Source organism: Aethalodelphis obliquidens, unplaced genomic scaffold (assembly GCF_003676395.1).
Source record: "Aethalodelphis obliquidens isolate GAN/ISIS:26980383/991018 unplaced genomic scaffold, ASM367639v1 scaffold51, whole genome shotgun sequence".
In the NCBI taxonomy this organism is placed as follows: domain Eukaryota; kingdom Metazoa; phylum Chordata; class Mammalia; order Artiodactyla; family Delphinidae; genus Aethalodelphis; species Aethalodelphis obliquidens.
The window spans coordinates 3,227,896-3,246,964 of NW_020837995.1; the positions used below are offsets into that span (position 1 = coordinate 3,227,896).

Here is a 19,069-nt window from a genome sequence, read left to right on the forward strand (position 1 = left end):
TATCTTCTGTTGATGTGCTGCTTTATTTATCTCATGTTAAAAGATCCTTAGGAACCTTTCTATCATTAATGAACAAATTTCATTTTACAGATACATCCATTAGTTGCCAAGGATAATTCTGATCTGATTAAACGATAACCATGTAAGACCACTAATTACATACTAAATGCTTAGGATTGTACATTGTTAAAGACCTTACATCTCCAGACCCATTATCTTTTTTCTCTTGGTAGAAGACAATACATGAGAGCCTTAAATAGTGGATGGATCCATCCGTCTAGACCAAAGGAAAAGAGGGCTAGAAAAAATAAGTATACAGTTTGAGGAATCCTTCCACTCAAGGATCGATGTAGATATTATGAAATAACAAAATACCACAAATCTCTTTGAGATGGAGGGAAGCTCATTAAAAAGGAGAACATTTGGGACTTCCCTGGAGGTCCAAGTGGTTAAGACTCTGTGCTTCCACTAAAGAGGACACGGTTCAATCCCTGGTCAGGGGAACTAAGATCCCACATGCTGCGCAGCGCAGCCAGAAAACAAACATACAAAAATAAAACAAAAAAACCATTCTTGGATAATTATGATCTCAAATGAGTTATTTAAGGAAACAAACATGACAAAATATTTCTTATATCTATGAAGTGTTTCTCAGAAGGATGAAAGTTGTTATAATTTTCATAATAGTTATTTTCTGTCATTATGATCATAAATAGAATTTATGTGTTTGCATGAGGGGCAATAAATACTGGAGAGGCAGGCTGACTCTTAGGAAAATATATGTGTAGATTGCAAACCCCTTGAAAGCAGAGACCTCATTCATCTCACTCCCTATCCTCAGAGCCTGAAGTTCATCCTGATAAATGTTGTTAATCAATAAATACTTGCGGAATGTATAACAAATTAATATGTATCACGTTTTCTGATCTCACTGGAGAATCTCAGTGGAGAATCCACAACCTACAAATGTGCTGAATTCCAAAAGCATTTTGAGGCATATTGTTTGCAACTTAAAATATATTTCTCCACAGAAAAAGCCATTATGGATGGTACAGGGGTTGGCAGGCCAGCTCATGAAAGTCACTTCATCTACAATGTAGCAGAAACAGTATACATTTGAAATGAACAAGTAACAGAAAAAGAAATACTGCAGCAATAAAACCAAGATAGAAATAATAAAATTGAATAAAACCTTAAAATTTTCTTGTCCCTCAGTGCTTGAAGAGAAGCAGATTTAAGTATGAGAAGAAGAGATGTATGGAAACTGTCATGGAGACGCTTGTATTCTCGAGGAATTTAGAAGCTGATGGCTTTTTAAAAATTATGTAGAATTCCCCTTCAAAACATAATTCCGCTTATCCATGATAAAAGTCTTTGAATAACACTATTTTAACTCTCACGAGCTAAGATGAAAGTGCCTTTTAAAATTCAAAAATAGAATGGTGAAAAGAGGAAAAGAAACAAACATGAAGAAAAATCAAGTAAACGGAACAGCAACAACAGAGAGGAGAATATGGTAATACGAATTAATGTAGTCCCCTCTGTGCCCAGGAACTGAGGATAAAAAAAGGCATGAAACACAGTCCCTGCCCTCAAGAAACTTCAAGCGTAGTAAGGTGAGTCAAACTCATAAGCAACTAAGTGCAACAGTTGTGATAAAGACTGTGAAAAAGTAACTAGGCTATGTGGAGCCAGAAAAAAAAAAAAAAGAAGGTGGGCAGAGCCTCCCGAAGGGTTCCTCAAAGACTTGTGGTGAATCCTGAAGGAGGAGCAGGTATTTTACAGGCAGAAGGAGAGAGCCAGAACAGTCCAGGTTCTGGGAACACTGGGAGCAAATGAAAGTGCACTGAGTACAGAGGCTGAGAGGAGAGAAGGAATGTGCCAGGAGACAGAAATGGAGGGGTGAGCCAGGTGGGACTGTGGTCCCCATGTGAAGCAGCCTGCCTTATCCTACAGATGACTGGAAATCTGAGGAGGGATTTAAACAGGGGAATAACATCATCAAATGGGCATTTTGTTTATTTTTTTAATTAAAAAATTTTTTTAAATTTATTTTTTATTATTTTTTGGCTGTGCTGGGTCTTCGTTGCTGCATGCAGTCTTTCTCTAGTTGTGGCGAGCGGGGGCTACTCTTCGTTGCGGTGCACGGGCTTCTCATTGCGGTGGCTTCTCTTGTTGTGGAGCATGGGCTCTAGGCGCGTGGGCTTCAGTAGTTGCAGCACGTGGGCTCAGTAGTTGTGGCTCGTGGGCCATAGAGCACAGTCTCAGCAGTTGTGGTGCACAGGCTTAGTTGCTCCGCGGCATGTGGGATCTTCCCGGACCAGGGCTCGAACCCATGTCCCCTGAATTGGGAGGCGGATTGTTAACCACTGTGGCACCAGGGAAGTCCTCAAATGGGCATTTTAGAAAGATCACTCTGGCAGCATTATGGAGGATAGATTGGAGGTATGAAATACTGGTGGCAGGGAACCCTGATAGAAAACTGCAAGAGAATGAAACCTGGGAGTAAATAGCAGGGCTAATTATAGAGAGAGTTTGGAGAGCCGTTTGGTCTGTTCTCATCCTCCTGAGGGCCTCAAATTCAGACTCTTGATGTTGTCTCCTAATGAGGTTATCCACACTGTCATTGAGACTCATTTTCAGGATTGAACATTTAAAATACAAATTTGGCTACAAATGTTGTAACCTCATTTTAACACATTTAGAAATTTTAACATACCGGGAGTCTCAATAAATGGAAGGGTTCTGAGTCCCACTCCATCTCGGAGAAGCCTGCTAACTTGCTGTGTGTGCTTTGTACACAATCTTCTTGGCGATACAGAATGGAAGGGATAGAGAAGAGATGTAAACTAGGAAGTTCCCATAACCAGCACCAATTTAGCTTTGTTGCAGTGGGGAGAGGAAAGTGTACATCCCTTTACTCACAAGTTGATGTTTGCAAGTTGGTTGTTCATAGCTGGGAAGTGTCTGAACTGCTGTTAAATAATTCTTTCTCTATCTACTTATAATATAGATGGACGTCCTGGATTTGAAATATTTAGTAAAAGGTATTATGCTTCTCTAAATTACTTTCCATTTTCCTGACCTAGAAGACTGACTTTGAGAAATGACCTAGAGTTAATTGTTTTTAGACTAAATTATTGAAAGTGATGTATTTCTCTTATATTTATGTATCTGGTTCTATGCCTTTTTAATGCCCTACAAAAAAACATTATAATCTTCTGACAAAAAAACTTAAAAAGTATTTTGTAGTTGTTGAGCATCACGAATGAAATTTTCTTTTAATTTTTGCTTTCTAAACATTTGATTAGCTATTGTTGAAAGGAGGACTAGACATGGGCAAAATTAGTTAGGGGCTATTTATTTCTAGGTAATTACAGCACAATCACTCTGATGAAAAAATGTAAATATCAACAGTAGATTTAAAGAGTTGCATTTCGGAGTTTTTAAAAAATATTCATTCACTAAATGCAGTTGGTTATTAGCACATTGCTAAATGATTAAAATATACCTAAATGTAACAGTGTCATCTGTCATTCACAAAAGGCCTATAAATCTAATATCTACAAAAATAAAAATATACCTTCAGAACAAAGTGGCATGGTTTTAAGGCCAAACTTGAGGGAAGTAAAATATCACAATTTAGTCTTATATAAATTCAGCCTCTAAATGAATCTAATTTATGCCTTCTGAGCTCAGTTGTCCTTGACACATGGAAAACATCTCTCTCTTCAGAAAAAAAACACTTCTTCCTTCTAGTGTATGACTGATCTTTATCCATGTGGGAGAAAGTGATAAAAATAATAGAAGTATTACAGTATTAAGATGAAGGGAGAGGATCTTCATATTGTTTTTTTTTTTAATAAATTTTATTTATTTATTTTTGGCTGCATTGGATCTTTGTTGCTGTGCACAGGCTTTCTCTAGTTGCTGTGAGCAGGGGCTACTCTTCGTTGTGGTGCACGGGCTTCTCATTGTGATAGCTTCTCTTGTTGTGGAGCATGGGCTCTAGGCACACAGGCTTCAGTAGTTGTGGCACACGGGCTCAGTAGTTGTGGCTCATGGGCTCTAGAGCACAGGCTCAGTAGTTGTGGTGCATGGGCTTAGTTGCTCCACGGCATGTGGGATCTCCCTAGACCAGGGCTCGAACCCGTGTCCCCTGCATTGGCAGGCAGATTCTTAACTACTATGCCACTAGGGAAGTCCCTTCATATTTTTAAAGTGAGCCATTTCACAACAAGCCAAGGACACAGAAAAGCTCTTTGTCTTTTGAAACATTTGACTTTATGTCCAATGCTCTAAGCCTCTGGATAAGGATCACTTCTTTCCTCCTCTGCTTCTGCATTGGACAGCCTCTAGGTAGCTTTCCTCCTCCTCTGCTTCTGCATTGGACATCCTCTAGGTAGCTTGGGTACTGAGGGGACCAAGCAAAAGAGGCCATGGACTGTATGCTAATTAGTTGTTTAGGTCTGAGACAATTAGTAGTTTAGATCTAAGGATCTTCAAGGAATCATCAAGCTGAGTAAGACTCGGATAGTTGATATTGAAACATAATTATATCATGCAGAGATAAAGTTGTACAGAAATATTTATTGACAGAATGCATAAATAACCCCAAGATCCTTCTTTCAGTATTTGAATTGGTATTGATCAGTAGTAATTTTTAGCACACTTTAAAGAGTTTAAACTATTTCCCTCATCAGGTCAGTTTCTTTCTTTTTTTTTTTTTTTTTCAGGTTAGTTTCTTGATCTAGAATTCCTGTATGAAAGTTGCCCTAGGAATGGTCATCTATGAAGCATAGAACTCCCCATGAAGGAAATTCTGGTCCTCTTTTATGTTTAAATATGTTCTCTTCACCAGACATTTCTAGGGCGGGTCGGGAATTGTTACTCTCAGGTATGCTGCCTTACTTAGCTTTTGGCATTTTTTTTGCCGAGACACACTCATAGCTCCCTTAACAGAAACAATGAAGTGATTAGTTATAGTATCCCACACCTCACTAATGTGTGACTCAAATTTTGTGGCATAAATTTTCAAGCAGTAGTTTCATATTTTTCCTCTGCTGTTGTTTAAAAAATTGGAGTCAGCATTACTTCTTATTCAAGTTAGAGAAAAAAACCAGAAAGGTCTTATCTGCAGAACAATTCACACAGAATCACTTAATATATTGCCTCTACTTTTGCAACACTCGAAAAATCAGAGTCTCTACAATGGTTGCAGTGAAGCAAGCAGTCTCCTGAGTATAGAAGCAGTATAGTACTGCTTCTATCAGCTGACCTTCCTTCTTTTACTTCTTTCATATGATAGTGATTGACTAGATCCTGACAAGAGGAAGTTGTGGTTTTATGATGATCATTCTGCAAGTATATATTAAACATCTGTCCATCATGGTGGGAAGGACTAACTTACTTTTGGGTATTCAACTCACTGGGTATTTTAAATGTCAGGTTACTCTTAACACAAAAGTACAGAGGCTGGGACTTCCCTGGTGGCGCAATGGTTAAGAAGCTACCTGCCAATGCAGGCGACATGGGTTCGATCCCTGGTCCAGGAAGCTCCCACATGCTGCGGAGCAACTAAGCCCACGCACCACAACTACTGAGCCTGCGCTCTAGAGACTGCAAGCTACAGTTACTGAGCCCATGTGCCACGACTACTGAAGCCCGTACACCTAGAGCCTGTGCTCTGCAACAAGAGAAGCCACTGCAATGAGAAGCCTGCGCACCGCAACGAAGAGTAGCCCCCCACTTGCTGCAACTAGAGAAAGCCTGCATGCAGCAACAAAGACCCAATGCAGCCAAAAATAAAATAAAATAATTTATTTTAAAAAAAAAAGTACAGAGGCTAACGTAACAAAAGTAGTTCCAAATTTTAACATTTATCTCATGAGGCACATTCACTGGCCTCAGCCCATCTTTACATCAAAAAAATCTGATACTAAGTATGGATTCTAGATTCTGAAGCCTACGAATTATGAATAAAATCTGAACTATGGAAAGCAGAACAACTTTCTAAAATGTTACTATTTACCAGAGACATTTGCACTCAGATCTTTCCTCTAATCTAGCAGTTCCCCAGTATTATGGCTGGGAGGAAGCCAATTTCAAGGATCTAGTACACAAAGAACTATTTACTGAGACATATGCAATGCTTTCACTATGAAATAAACAGGAGTTACATGACTTTAATAAAGGTTTTGACAGTAAGAAATGAGACTTACTTATCTTTAGCACTCTCACACTATGGAATGCAGTGGCAATACCTTTGCTACTTATTATAGTGCAATTCCTCCCATCGTTTTGGGAACCCATCATGTTCTTAATTTAGTCTCACATTCCACCTTTACATATATGCCTTTATATTGTCTTCCAAAAGGTGAAAATCTATTACCTTATATGTTTTTAAAATGATGCACAAGTCTCCTATATTTTACCAATGACAGTGTAATTCTCTGTCTGCCAGGTTGCAAACAGTTATTTTGACTCTTTCCCCTACTTCACAAAATTCTGGCAGCTTGTCTTTCACTAATTTCCTCAAATATAGATCCTACTTTAGGCCTTTCATCATCTTACCTCTCCCAGGGCAGTCATTCTCAAACTTTAGTGTGCATGCATATTAAAAAATACACAGGAAACTCATAACATTCAGATTCTTGATCCCAGGCTTACATGACACTCAGCAAGTCTTAGGAAAGGCACAGGAAACTGGATTTTAATAAATCACTTAAATAGAATCCATTGCCCAGATTTTGAGAAATTTTATTCTACAGTCTTCTTATCTCTTCTGTGTCTTATAAACCATTTCTAAATAAGAATCCTAAAGGGGCTTCCCTGGTGGCACAGTGGTTGAGAGCCCGCCTGCCAATGCAGGGGACATGGGTTCGTGCCCAGGTCTGGGAAGATCCCACATGCCGCAGAGCGGCTGGGCCCGTGAGCCATGGCCGCTGAGCCTGCGTGTCCAGAGCCTGTGCTCCGCAACAGGAGAGGCTACAGCAGTGAGAGGCCCACGTACCGCAAAAAAAAAAAAAAAGAATCTAAAGATTGTATCATGTTTGTTCACCGACTTACGCCTTCAACTACTTATTGAGCACCCAATGTGTGTTAAGTACTGTTTGAGGTATTGGGTTTCTAGTATTGACCAAAACAAACATCACTGACCTCATGGAATTCAGTTTTTGTTTCCCCACATTTAAGAAGGATCCTCTATAACATCATGTTTGATCCAAACTTCCTGAAGCTGATGTTGAAGATCCTAGTTGATCATATCTCATAACTATCATTCAAAAAAGATGCTCCCCTCTAGTCAGGTGTTTCCTCTTCCTCTTCCTCAGCCTTACTGTCTCCATAGCAACTCCATCCACTTCTGGTTGTTGGTCCTATTATTCTCCATCAGGAATATTGTGCAGTGTTGTGGACAGGGCATAGAGATGGGAAAGGAAGTTTCATTCATCCATTCAACACATACTGAGAGCCAAGCACTGTTCTAGATATGAGAGAATTCAGCAGTGAACAAGTGAAGATAAGTATACAAACAAAAAAACAAAAAGAAATATCAGATAAATTCCATGCAGGGTATGATGACAGTGACCTAGCAACTACTTTAAATTGGGTAAAGAATATATATATATTGGGTAAAGAATATAGTGACATTTCGGCTGAGAGCTGAATGACAAAGATAAGCGGCCATGCAAAGTTTAGGGAGAAAAACATCACAGGCAGAAGGAACAGCTAGTGCTAATAAGGCTTTCAGGTGAAAATGTGGGTTAGAAGATTATAAGGAAGGCCAGTTTGGCTGGTGCACAGTAGGAGAAGATAAAGTGGTAAAGGCTGGGGTCAAAGAGGTTCACATGAGCCAGATGACATAGGGGCAGAAGTAGGGGCCATGATGTGATTTGATTTATGTTTCCACAAAGCTCTCTTCTGGTGTTGTGTGGGAACTGGATTGTGGAGAGGCAAGAGAGATCAAATAGGCACTACTGTAGTAGTTCAGGGCTTAGTTGATGACGGTATTTGGATAGGCAGTAGCACAAATGGACAGAAATGGACAGAGTGGGCATATGCTCTGGAAGTAGCATCAAGGAGCCTGGGGATGTATTAGATGTGGCGGTGCAAGGCAGGACTCAAAGAAACTTCCTGGATTTTCTTCACTTGAGTAACTGGCTGGCTGTTCATATCAATTACTGATGCAGAGAAGACTGTAGAGGGAGCAGGCTCTGGGTGAGGAGGGTGATCATCAAAAGCCCAAATGGTTGGTGATGTAGCTGAAAAATAGGCTACTGTGGCCAGACTGCAAAAGGCTTACAGTAAGAGCTAAGAAATTTGAACTCTGTCTGAATTGTGACTTAGGAAACATACTATGGCATTGGTGTGTAGGATGGGCTGGAAGGGGTAGAAATCACATGCCTGCAGTAGGATTTGGGGAGGGATATAAGAGAGAGTCAAAAGACAAGAATAATTATAAAAGCGCCAAAGAGAGTTAGGAAAAGAGATCAAACAAAATACAGATAGAAAATACAAGTGTTTATTTGAAGATGGAAAGAGTAAGAGTACAGTAGGATTCACCTTAGAAGGCTCCTTGGTTGGTAGTTTTGAGAAGAGGATGCAGAGGACAGAAAGCAGAAAGTGCAACGAGCTCCTGGGAGAAGGACTGACCTGCTCCAAAGGGCTGTGCTTGGGTCCCACAAACAAATTGGCTTGGAGAAGAACCTGGCTTGAAAGAAGAGAGCTGACTTTGTGATCTACATTTGGTCATTCCCTCCATTGGTGGCAAGAGAACGTGTGTGTGTTTGTGTGAGAAAGGCAACCTCATTTATGTTCTAGTTACCACACATCTTTTCACCATAGAAAAAAACTGGCAACCTTTATTACTGTTAGGATCATCCAACAGGCTATCAGATAAAACTTATATATTTGTAGCATTTTCAGAGCTTGAAATATTGTTTCATAAAATGGGAAAATTTTACTCACTTTCATGAGTTCTGTTGCCAGTGAACAGTGTGTCCTAAACGGATGTTCGTAGAGGATCTTTGTCACATCAAGGGAGAAAAACTGTTGCTCTTTATGAGAAAATGTTTCCAGTTTACGATTAATTTTATTTTTCTGACTGAATTTTCTTTCTCCGATATAACAGGCTAGATCAAATAAGAACCCTGCATCTATAACTTAGAAAATCTAGACAGGGAAAATTATCAGAGAGAAAGCAAATGATGACGAAAATCGATATGCTTACTTTGTGCTCCCTTATCCTTCATTTTCCACTTGTCTTCACCAAAACCTCACCATTGGAGCTAAATTAATCACTGGGATAAGATTTTTTTTCTAAAGGGACAAATTTTGGCTCATTTGTGTCCATTTCGAAAGCAGCTGCTTCTTTCCTATATGAGCCATTTTCTGAATAAGCGATGTTTTTTTTGGTTGACAAGCTGAGGGATTTTGCCTTAGTCAATAGTTGGCATTATCATCAAATAGGAGGCAAATTAGTCACTGAAAATGAATTAATATCTTGCAGAACTGGAGTTATTTATGCTCTGAGCGATAAACTTGGGGACTGTCAATCAGCACACTGAAAGAATCTGTAAATGAGATGCACGCATCCCTGTTGGAGATCATCCAGGAATGATGGAGGACAGGATAGCTGTCAGAAGACTGGCTTCCTTTGTTCGCTTGCACCTTCCTTCCTCTTTTTCCTTTCTTCCTTCCCTTCTTAACCTTCCATTCCCCTTCCTCTCTTTCCTACCTTCCATTCTTCCCACGTATTGATGATTTGTTCTGTGCTAAGTGTCAGGGATATCCTTAAGGAGACATGTCCCCCACCTTTAACAATCTCGTGGGGAAAAGAAGACATCAGACATCATTAGAGTATAATGTATTAAATACAAAAATAAATGTCTATAAAAGTGTTTTAAAGTACAGAGAAGGAAGACCTTAACTTGTCCCATAGGGGTTAGGAGGGCCTCACAGAAAAATAAATATGAATTTGCCAGGTGGACAAGGCAGTATTTTAGGGAGAAGAAAAGTACGTATAAAACCATGGATTTGGGGAAAAATATGATCATTGCTATCACAACAGTCACAAAAACAACTAACATGTGTGATGCACTTACTATGTGCCAGGCACCATGTTATAAGCTTTTCATAAAGTAACGCTTTTAATCTTTACAACCGCCCTAAAGGGTAAGTATTATTCTGTTCTTCTGATGAGGATATCAGATCCCAGATGGTTAAGAAATTTGCCCCAAAGAAGAACTGGTGTATGTTTACGGAGTTGGAACCGCTTCAGTGTGTTGGTGTGTGAAGGATGTGGTGGAAAATGTCAAGAGGTGGGGTTCGAAAGATCTCCTGGCGTGTGTGTAATAAACACTAAGCTGTATTACAGAAAAGGACTCAGGTTCATTCTTAAGCAGAACAAATTTGTCCATCTATTCCTCTGTCTGTGCATCTACTCATTTATTAAATATATATACATAGAGGATTTTAAACAGCACACAGAAATCATAAATTGAGTGAGTAAAAATGAGAGTGAAAGAAGAGAAAAGATGAGGGAGAGGTTAGGAATAAGGCTAACTGAGCAGACATCGGTGAACCTTGGCAGACACTAGAGCTATTTTACATCTCTGTGTGGACGTTAAAAAAACAATTTAGGAGAGAAAGCCAAGCTACCCCCTGAGTGAGCCGAAATTGTACCCACTGGAAAGGCCAGGATATTTCAAAAGAATGATTTTGGAGTCATTTAATCAGATGGACAGATGGGTCATAGAGGCCATAATGTCCTATTTCTTATAGCATAGTGGGTATGATTTTCGTGTGAAAAGTTTTTTTTTTCTTTTTTTAAAGGAGATATAACCAGATGCCACCTTCATCAAAACACAATCTTAATAAAGTACTCATGTAACGCCTGCCTTTAATAATTCTACTGCCTGAATATTTGCCAAGATGACTTATTTGTGACATTTATACCAATCCAAATAAATAAGTTAACTTACTGGTTGGCTTGTTATTTTTAAACACCACCTAACAAATACACTAACTTTGGTTTTAGAATGGTTGACATGTAACCTTTCCTTTTGGCAGTGATTAGCTATCAGGGGCAGTTGCCTGTTCAGGCTGTTCTGAGTTTGCAAGACTTAAATTGCATTAGCCAAATAGTTTCTGTTATAAGGTAGTTTTAATTGAGTATATCCAGACATGCTTCTAAGATTGTTTAGAAAGAAGTTCAAAAGAAGAGGGTAACACAAACTATGAAAAAATAAAGTGCTGTGTTAAAAGATCATCCTGAGTAACACTAACTCTTGTGTCAGTAACCTATTTCTGTGTACATATAGGGATAGGGTGAGGAGAGTGGTATATGTTGAGCTCCTATTTCTTGACCCATAACTAATTCCTGTCCACAGAGGCAAAAGTTGATAAAAGCTGCACGTAATCTGAAAGTGCTTCTGGTAGATACCGCATGAAGTGGTGAATGGCAGGACAGTGTGGTGGCTGTTTGTAGCACAATAGCTAAGTTTAAAGGCCTGCGTAACTACGGCCAATAATTGGTCAGGCATGTGGGTTGTGTATGATTTGGGTGAACAGTCCAGCAGTCTAATAAGTGTATGATTTGGGGGAACAGAGGGGATCCTTTCTGAAAATAGAATGAACGGTAGAGTCGCACCAGGAGCTATCAACACTATGCCCAGAGTCAATAGACATGTAAAACAAGCTATTGAAGAGGAAAGATCTCAGTTCTGAAAAGTCATTGAATAGCTTTCAGGGCAAAATGTCTTAACCAGGGCTTTTATTGGTTTATATTTTCAGTTGGCTGTACAGGATGAGGCCCTGATTGACAAAAGTTGAGGCAGTTAACTGTCTTGTAAGGTGGTGAGAACTGAGCCTCCTGCCTATCAGTTGAGCCTCTATAAATATTTTCCCCACTCATTTCATACCTATAACTCTGTCTAGAATTTATCCATATTGTCTAATGAAATCTAATGGCATGGCTCTGGTCCTGTTACAGGTTTTATTAGAACTAAGGTTTTCCTGAGGTAATACAATTGTGTTAAATAAGCTTTAAAAGATTTAAATTTTACAACGCCATGGCCTCTTGTTTGGTTTTTGTCATTGTAAGCTTCTCAGCAAATCTTGTCAAGTGAGGTACTAAAAAAGTGAAAAGTAGAATGTGCATTTTCTGTTAAATTTTATTTTTCAGGTAAAATTGGTTTTCAAATCTGCTAATTGGTGAAAAGAGATCCACTTCTCTCTCAAGTTACAGAAGCAGAAATTCAACTGGTCCTTATTAATGAAAGATCTTCAGTGAAGGTTGAAAGCCCTTCAGATCAATCATACCAGACTTTGAGCTCCTCTGGCCTCTGTGGTTCTATCATCTGTGCTCATGGTTCACAGGTGTGCAGGACAGCTATGTCCAGGACTAACCGAGGACAAAAATGGTTACTTAACCACCCAGGTGAAATATCCTTTCTATGGAAGATTAAAAATCCCAGAAAGTCTGTGGGACTGGCTTTTGGAGTATAGCTATGAGTAAAATATTCTCTAGATTTTCCCAATGTATTGTGATTCAATTTATCAGATAAATGAGTTGTTGGAGGACTTTCATTTAAATTGACAAATTTTCCTCCAGTATAAAGTTCCATAGGGACATAGTCTTCATTCTTTACCAATTTCAGGTTGCCACTAATGTCTAGAGGAACTAAAGGTATTTAGCCTCAGGGTGACATATGAGCTACTTTCAAATATTTGTAGAATGTTAAATAGAAGCAGTAGTATACTTTTTCTCCAAAGTCATATGGGTGGGACAAAATCTTAGTAATCATAGCTGTCCAGTAGACTACTTTGGAGGTTGTGACCCACCTCTACCTCTGGAGATGTTCAATAAAAGTGTGGATGATCATTTGACATGAAAGTCATGTGTCAGATATTTCTTGGACCAGATGGTATGAAAGAGCTCTCCAAACCTGAAAGTTCTAAGAATCTTTAATGGGTATTTAAAAAAAATTATTTAAAAAAATTTTTTGTTGTTGTTTTAGCATGAAATCTGAGGAAGAGCTGTTTGCTAGAGGCAAAATGTATGCCTATGTTTTTATACTTCTAAGTTTTAAAATTGTTGCATTATTTTATCTTTTTTCAGATAGTTCACTGGAAATAAATATGGAAATTTCCTAAGAGGCTGAATACTGATGAGGTTGTGACTGAATTTAGAATTCTCTTCTGGACACAATTCCTTGGGTGATATAGGATCCTAAATTTATTTGTTTTACCTTTGTATTTTGGAAAAGTTAAAACTTATAAAAGTTGATAAATTAGTATCCTGTGTGCCCATCACCTAGCTTCAAGAATTATTAATTTACAGGGCAGAATAATGGCCCCCGCAAGATGTCCATGTCCTAAAGCCTGGAACTTGTTGATATGTTGGGTTATGTGATAAGCAAGAATTATGGTTACGCATGGAATTAAGGTTGCTCATCAGTTGACACTGAGATGGGGGAGATTATCCTGATTCTCCAGGTGGGAACAATCTAATCACATGCATCTTTGTAAGTGCAAGAAGGAGGCACTAGAGAGAGACCCAGATAGATGGCCATGTGAGAAGGTATTGGCTGATGCTGTTCAAGAGAGATGGAGGAATGGGGCCTTGAGCCAAGGAATGTGGCTAGCCTATAAAAGCTGAAAAAGGCAAGGAAACAGATTCTCCCCTAGAGCAGCCTGAAGGACTGGAGGCCTGTCAACACCTTGATTTTAGCCTAGTGAGACCTAATTCAGATTTCTTACCTACAGAACCATAAGATAATAAATTTGTGTTGTTTTAGGCCACTGAGTTTGAGGTAATTTTTTGTAGCAGCTATAGAAAACAGATTTCTAAAAAAAAAAAAAAGGGAGGGAGAGCGAAAGCCTGTCAAAATGTGAAGGGAATAAAATAATCCTTAAGGTTAGCACTAAAAATTTCTTTGAATGTATTTTACAAACCTAGCAAAGAAAGACTTTTATTTGTTGGCTTTGACTACAAAAGGAATGGATATAAATCTGAATATCTATAAAAGAGATTTGAATATATATACAAAAGTTTAAATAGATATTTAAATTGCTAATATGATTAGTTTTATTAATCACTTGAATGATTTAAGCCCATTACTCTCATCTTTTGGTGCCATTTTTGTTAAACTACTTATTTCCATTACGTAAATTGCAAATTAGATAATCTGGCTTACTTAAATATATGTATTATGGTACTCTTGATGGTTTTCCTTTATATACTATTTATCTAATTTCAGCAAAAAGGCAGATATTGGAGAGATAAAAACTCATTATTTTATAGAAGCTAGTGAAATTGTTTATACTTATTAAGATATGGTACTTTCAATAAAACCAACTTAAAATCTATGATCATTTTCTTCAAAATAATTCTCTAAATTCCTATTTATATTCATAGGTTCTTTTTTTCTAAGCCTGATAAAGTATTTAAGTTGAATCCAAAAACCAACCAACCAATCACTCAACTAACTCTGCAAACATAAGTAAAAACAAAAAGATAAACAAAACAAAGCATTTAAGTTTATAAGCACTTTTGAAAAGTGATGCAAATGGCTTGAATGAACTTTCTCATATATCTAGTTTTTATCTTGCTAATGTTAAAGGACAAAAGATCAATGTCTAGATTTACTGAAGTCATGTATCCTAATGGACTATTTCTTTCTTTTACGTTTAGACACTTTCCCCCTCAAAGATATTAGCCATATGATTCACAATCTGCAGTGAGGTTTTACTAAATGTTATTATTGGAGATATATTCAACTGTATGTTTGAGATGGATAGATTATATTCCTTTGGAAAGTTGCAGGAGAAATTCTGTGGTAGCATATACTTGTTTTGAAAGTATAAACTAGAAATACACACTAATAATTTTGAGCATATGGCGCAAACTTTAACACACAGACACAACATATGCACATCAAACTCCAAAATCTCAGAAATACATATATTTAACATTTCCACTTAATACTTAATACATCATCTCATTCTTCCTAGACACTATGAGAAACTGAAATGTACAAAATTAAGGGTCGTCTCTAAAGCTGTTGTGATGTATAAACCTGGTTAGGCTGTGGTGCCCAGTTATTTGGTTGTTATGAAAATAGTTTTTAGATGTGATTAACATTTACAATCAGTAGACTTTGAATAAAGCAGATTATCCTCCATAATCTGGGTGGGCCTCATCTAACTCGTTGAAGGTCTTAAGAGCAAAGATGGAGGATTCTTGAGGAAAAAGCAATTCTTCCTCAAGACTGCAGCATAGAAACACTGCCCAAGTTTCCCACCTGCTGGCCTGCATTGCAGATTTTGGGCTCAAGGCTGCAACATCAACTCTTCTTTGAGTTTCTAGCCTGCTGGTCTGCCCTATGGATTTTAGACTTTCTAGGCCCCTAAATTGTATAAGTCAATTCCTTAAAGTCTCTGTCTCTCTGTCTCTCTCTAGATAGGTAGGTAGATAGACAGACAGATAGATAGACAGACAGACAGATAGATAGATCCATCTCCTATTGGTTCTGTTCCTCTCAGACAGACCCTGCCTAAATAGCTATCATTGCCCAAACACCTTGCAAATAAGACATTAACCTTGATTACTTCTGAAAAAAAGTAATTCTGTATTCTCATTTTGGGTACCTTTCACTTGCTTTATTTAAATTGATCCAAAATATTTTATTCCTTTTAGCTCAAATTGATAACAAAAACTTTAAAAGCTCAAAAGAACTTCTTTCTACCCAATATTCCTGTCATTGAGTTTCTTTCTCCACCTCCACCCAACTCCTCACTACTTTCCTATCCAGTCCATGAATTATCCCTAACACATACTTCATTTTTCTAAAATACAAGATCATTGAAGAACTTTTTAGACACTCTAACATAGTTTTTAAATTTTTTGGTTTAAGTCTCTTTTCTGTGACTATCACTACTATGTTCTGGTTTTTACGTATTCTCCCTGGTGACTTTTCTATAAATTTATGTTTAGCCAACAGTTAAAATAATGTGTGCTTGGATAATAGTTGAAAAAGCTCAAAGACTCTGGATCAATTACCATAAGGCTGTCTTAAAGAAGACTTGCTTTGTCTACCTTAATATAAGACCCTTTACTGGTGTTTAAGATAAAGCTCTGTCTTCATTTTCTTCTTTAGATTCAGAGTAATTCTGACCAGAACTCTAAAACGAATTGCAAATGATCAGTTAATTAAAGCAATGCAGTCCACACCAGGAGGACTGAGTTCCTTTCTAAGCTGATAAAATATTTAAAAATGCATATTAATATGGGACTTTTTCCAGGTAAAGATACAAAATTCAAAACTACAACAAAATTAGTCTTCTGCTGTTGCTTAAGAGGGATTTAGCCCCTGTGCAATTTATGACTCAGATTATCTTCTTAAACAATGTTACCCAAATAAACCTTCCTTGAAATCAGTGGTACTGGTATTCAAACATTTTTCCTTTACATGGAGTTAACTGTATCCTCTATCATCTGACTGAACCAACTAATGTCATTTCTCTTAAAGACATCAACAGCTCAAGGAAAAACAAAGTTTTCTCTCCAGGGCTGGGGGAGGAATTTTGCTTTGCACTTGAAAATGTTTTCTCTGTTCCAAGAAGATATTAGGATCAGTTGACTGACAACAGGAAAAATTTTCCTGGCAGAGAAGGAAGCCAGAGGAGATTCACATGCAGACAAAATATTAACTATCAGGCTGTTTGTATCCCCATATCTACTCTAATATGCCAAGCTGGGATAAATCAAATGGGCTCTAAAAATGGTAGATAAAAATGTGATTTCACAATAATTCTGGAGTTTTGCAGAATATTCATCTTAAGCATTTATTTTTCTCCAAAGAGTTATTTATTACCGGGTAAAGCTATATAGTTATTCCAATATACGCACTACTCTAGGAAAAAAAAAATCCTTAAAAACTCTGCATTTTAAAAGTGCTATAAAGATACAACTGAAGACAGAGTTGTAAAAACACAACTAGCTGAAGTGCTAGTGTGAGTTAAAAGAGACTGGGACCCAGACAGAGGTGCCTGAAATTTGAAACAAGGAGGGAAACCAGGTCAGATGATGTAGTGTAGTACTTGGTGATGTGTCCACTTTCCAGCTGGATATCCCTCTTCAGGCGTGGCTGGGACTGAAGGGTCCTTCCTCAGGGTATGGGGAATGTGTATATACAACTTGTCTCTATCATGAGACCCTCAGGTTTGGTAATCTCTAAGCGAAGTGGGAATTGGACTCACAGCATAAATGCAAAGAGGACTAAGGACACATGAAAGCAATGTTGGGGTAAATTCACAAGGCAAATGCTTCAGAGACCTCAGGACAGACTTTCCTAGTCAGCGTTTCATAGCAACTTCATAATCATTCAGTTTTCCCTGGTTTCAAAGTGTGATCCTTGTGAGGATTAGCAGAACAATAATTTAATCTAGGCTGTAATTTATATTCTAAAAATCCCTCAAAGAAAGGAGGAAATTCTGATCTCTGAGAGTAAAGGTGGGGCAGACACTGGACAGACTCTTCTCTCCTACTGCTAGACTCTCTTGATCCTCTTACCGTTTCCTTTATTGCCTTTGGGGACCTAACCTGGGTGCGCGCGCGCGCACACACACACACACACACGCACACACACACCCCCACGCCCCGGTCTAAGACTTCCATATTTGATCTTCTAAGGTAACCGTCTTCCCTTTGTTAGTATGAGCCCTGGGCTTTTTTCTTACTATGCTATTTCACAGGCAAAATGAAGGGTATAAAGGAACATTCAAAATGAAGGCACCCAAGGTTGATTCATGGCCTGCTAAACTTGTCTACATTCAAATTTATTTATTTATATAAAAAAATTAATTAATTTATTTGGCTGCACTGGGTCTTTGTTGCGGCACGCGGGATCTTCGTTGAGGCATGTGGGATCTTTACTTGTAGCATGTGGGTCTTTGTTGCAGTATGTGGGATCAAGTTCCCTGACCAGGGATCGAACCTGAGCACCCTTCATTGGGAGCGTGGAGTCTTAACCACTGGACCACCAGGGAAGTCCCTACATTCAACTTTAAATAAACTTGGACTTAACATATACCTGGTCTAAATGTAAATCTTATCACAGCAATACAAGGAGAATGCGATTAAGTCTTACTCTCATTCTTCCTTGAAGAAGGCTCATTTTGAGAACCATTGAAGAACTAATTTAACTTAAATTTGATATAAACTGGACCAGAAAACTAATAAAAAAAATGACAGCAACAACAAGACAACATAAAAAAGAAAAGCCCCGAAACACTGATAACTCTAAGAGACTTAATGTAGTTGGAAATTATTGTCTACAGGATTCTATTTTTAAAAGTATAAACTATTAAGAAAGACTGGAATCTATTTTATTAATGATAACTTTATGAAGCTGTTAATGATTTTTCATGTTAGAAGTTGCCTTAGGGATCTTTAAGTTTTAATTTTAATTTAAAATATTAATTATTTTCTTATTTTGGGGGCCATTACCCCAAAGCCTTACTTTCTATCACCTCCAGTAAGTGCACAGTATTTTATGGGAAAGCTATCTTTTGTTAGGTATCTTTTTCATCTACCCTGAAAATTAGGCTTTTTCTGTCTCCTTTCCTCTCAAAATATCCAACTCATTTATTTAAAACCAGTGGCAATAGATACGAATTTTTCATAATTGTTAATCTGGGCTAGTGGGTCATACTAAGAAACCAAGGGCTTTAGCAATTGAGTTGTTGGTCTAGTTAGAGCCTGACTAGAATTGTTAACATAAATAAAACAAAAGCACTGAAGAGAGCCTTTTCTATAATAAAGGTATATTGTTTTTAGTGAATTTGGGTTTGTCCTTTTTCTTTTCTTGGTAAGAACTTTGAATTTTAAGGATTCTGAGGCAAAGATTTTCACTGAGATCTAAGTATAGGGAAATAACCCTGACTTTATGGTTAATTACATCTTAATCTTTCTTCTCTAGGTTATCATTAAAATAATTATTATTCCGATTTTTTTTACTATATGTTTTTTTCTACAACATAATACACATATAAGGAATAAAACCAA

The 19,069-nt window shown here is 37.8% G+C and overlaps 1 protein-coding gene and 1 long non-coding RNA gene across 5 annotated transcripts in view; one reads left to right on the forward strand and one right to left on the reverse strand.

Annotated features, from left to right (window-relative positions):
• DPH6 (diphthamine biosynthesis 6) overlaps positions 1-19,069 on the reverse strand; it is a 456,227-nt gene that overhangs the window by 39,956 nt on the left and 397,202 nt on the right. The gene's annotated exons all lie outside the window — the stretch shown is intronic.
• LOC113607983 (uncharacterized) lies at positions 497-17,896 on the forward strand. The gene is made up of 3 exons (XR_003428166.1): positions 497-1,616; positions 9,509-12,439; positions 13,121-17,896. It is a non-coding gene; the product is annotated as an uncharacterized LOC113607983 (long non-coding RNA).